Here is a 3637-nt window from a genome sequence, read left to right as displayed (position 1 = left end):
CACTCTCACTCGCTTTTTGGACCAGCCCCGTCCAGCCCCATCCGAGTTGAACCAAAGATGCGCAACCGAAGGTCAGCGGGCCATTTGTGGCCAAAATTGGAACAAAAAACTGCTGTCAAAAGCCCACAAAACGAAACAACAATCACACCTTAAGTCAGACACTCCATGGCTAAATGTACATTTTTGCTTTTTTGTGGTTTCTGTGAATTAACTGTGGTGAGTTTCTTTTTACACTTGTATGCCAGCTAAATGTTTTTACATGCAGATCTCAGGCATTTTTGATGGTAACAATTTGACCCAAGAATTAATTGCCCATAGGTGCTATCTGGGGGGGTGGGGGGGGGTTGTAAATGTGTGTGTGTGTGTGTGTGTGTGTGTGTGTGTGTGTGTGTGTTTATAGATTTTAAACTGTTTCATGATCGCAAATAAGTGTCATCAATCTGAGTGTTAACCCAAACACAATTGGAAACAAATAACGACTGAAGAAAAAAACAACAGTGGCCAACTGACGTGTCTGAAAATGGCTCATTTCCAAACAAGAAACAATCAGCTCACCCAAGAATAAATACGAGCCACTCACAGCGACCGCCGAGTGTGCGCACGACTAGTTCAAATGTCACGAGTGGAAAGCGAGCCACGCTTCCAAAGTCCCAAATTCGCATTCAAAGGAAGAAAGAAGAGCTTCGTCGCACTGACCTCTCTCCTTGTTATATTTGGCCTTGTAATCCTCTCTTGGTGTTTGGATCCGATGCAGAAGACGCGTCTTGGTGTTTGGATCCGATGCAGAAGACGCGTTGTTTCTCTCGCTGTGACAGACAGGCGCTTCTCCTGCTTGGACGTCTTGTGCGATGAGGCGAGCGTGGCCGCTGCCAACTCTCACGCGCAGAGAGAGAGAGAGAGAGAGAGAGAGAGAGAGAGAGAGAGAGAGAGAGAGAGAGAGAGGCTATGAGAGGGTTGGGCAAGTGTGTGTGTGAGTGTGTGTAAACTGACTCCCACGTTTATCTGGGTGGAGGGGTGGGAGGTGTGGGGGGTAGCGTGGCGTGAGGTGGAAGACAAACATGACACGCAAATGTGTAGACCAACTGTTAATTTCGTAATGGGAATGAATGAACAAGTAATTTAGAAGGCCATTAAAAAGGATTCGGGAAATGTGCAAAAAAAAAAAAAAAAAGCTATCAAAGTTTCCTTGCGTCTGATTTGAAAAGTTTATTGACCAGCGTAACACGACTCACAAAAGCAGACGCACGTAAGTTTGGACACATTATGAAATTACTTTTAAGACTATTCAAGTGTTCTTCATGATCATCAATTCTAATTTGAGTCAAATAAAAAAAAATGAGTGCATGTTTACATTGTTGAAGTAAGGTCATAGGTCACCCTAATTAGGCAATGAATGATTTTCAAGAGCAAAAGTGTGACGATAACCATCGCACAGGAAATGGAAGCAACACTGAGACGGGAAAGTGCCTGGCTGCTCATGACTCCAAATGACCAATCCAATCAAAGATACTGTCAAACAATTCATCCGATTTAGCAAATGCTACCAAAAATAGCATGTAGCGTCGCGGCAAATGACGAGCGTCCAAACGCCCAGCGTCTGCACAGCGGTCTTCACGCTTTTGAGCACTCCATGATTAACGTGGCTGCAAAAGAAAGGACTGATTGATGACGTAGTTGATTAGCGAGGCCTACATGTAGTAGGCGCTTCCCTTCTGATGATAATCCACCGATTGTTTGATCGATTGTTTGATGATCTCCACTGTTTGAGGTTGACTGATCCGATTGGAGTGTTTCACGCCTCATTGTTTGCGGGCATGATTAAAATTCAATGGAATTTTCCGTCATTGATCACTGTGGTAATTTTCAGTGATTAAGGCATGACTCTCACTGTCCTCCATGTTCTTTTTCTTTGCTCATCCTCCCCTTCCTCACGGTGAGGTAAAAAAAAAAAAATGACGTGGCTTTGGTGGGAGGAAGAGATAAAGCAGCGATCCACACCTGTTTTTCATTCCCAAGTCCATCACTCACAACAGGCAGACGGGTGAGGAGGCGCAGGGCAACACGCGCGCGCACACACACACACACACACACACACACACACACACACACACACACACACACACACACACACACACACACACACACACACACACACATGCAGAGGGGAGTATTTTACCCAGCAACATAAGCAGGCTTCAAAACACAACAACGTTAAAGCTCAACATGTGGCAGAAATAGGGCATGATCATGCAGCAAAATGGCCGCATCAGATGACCGTGACGTCGTGATGTCACAGCGAGTCCAAGTTTCTCTTTTGTCTCGCTTTTGCTCTGCGCCATCACCGGTAGCCGTCAATATGAACATACTTCGATGTGATTTTGAAGTGCGTGTTTACAGCGATGCAAAGTCATCAGTGCGTTGCATGTGTGTGGATCGCAAGAAAAGTGATGTGAATGGACACGGATTCAAAATGTTTTCTGGCGCTTTTGGGGTTTTTTTCGCTTTGGTTAAGCCAGGCTGCGACGTCGCACTGCCGTATGGCTTCAAGTCTTCTCCTCTTCCGTGCCGGGACCGACCTCCTGCGGTTGCGGCACAAAAATAAGACAAAGGCAAAGAAAAAAAATGAAAATTCAAATTGTAAAAAAAAAAAAAAAAAAAAAAAAAAAACAACAAATATAAAAAACATGAGAAACATATTTTGTGTGAAATAATCATTAAAAACAAAGCCGATGATGTCATTTTAAAATTCTATCAGTGAAAATGAACACAAAATAAAATCAAGGGCTCATCCAAAGTCAATTCATTTTTGAAACAAACAAGAGAACACATGAAACACACCGAATCATCTGTTAATCACAATAAAAAGTTGCAATTTGGATTTTCAAATAAAATAAACATTTGAAAATAAGTCGGCTAAATCGACAATGTAAATTAGAATAATATGAAATACAAAAATGTCAGAAATAAACGTAATGTGTCATCAAAAAAAAACATGATGTTTGAATGTCTGTTTTCAAACTACCTGGAAAACTAATTAACCTTGATATTTTTTACATTTATTTCATTGTGAAATTATTTATTGATAACATTTTTCATGTCAATTTCTGACTACGTTAATATAACATCACTGATCAAACCCTAACATATTTATACAATTAACTTGAACTTTGATTTTAATCTAAAATAGAAAAACATTTCATTAATGCAAAATAATAATAATAAATAATAAATAATATACTCCCTTTTATTTCATGAAATCCCCCCAAAAGTTTTCCAACTCAAATTGATTTGAAAGTCGCTTTTCAAATGACACTGAATAAAACCAGACTGGATTTTCAATGCCATCCAACACCACCCGTGTTGTTGTTCCAAATTCTGCGTGTAAGGCACCTCTGGAACGAGCACAGAACTCAACCGGGGCTGAAACAAAGTGCTGAACATCAATAAAAAGCCAACATGAAACACACCCAGAAAGATGGAATGCAAGCGGATCAACGGCGGCGTGCGCTGTTGACAAATGACAGGCCTCAGAATAGAACTTCCTGTTTGGTTGAGGGTGCAGTCACGCCTCATTTGGGGGTCACCGCCAGACACAAGAAATGTGCTTCGCTTGATCTGGTCCTCTCCTGAACTCTGA

The sequence above is a fragment of the Hippocampus comes genome, unplaced genomic scaffold (assembly GCF_001891065.2).
Source record: "Hippocampus comes isolate QL1 unplaced genomic scaffold, H_comes_QL1_v1.1 scaffold67, whole genome shotgun sequence".
Classification (NCBI taxonomy): Eukaryota; Metazoa; Chordata; class Actinopteri; order Syngnathiformes; family Syngnathidae; genus Hippocampus; species Hippocampus comes.
Note: the sequence above shows the minus strand (reverse complement) of the source record.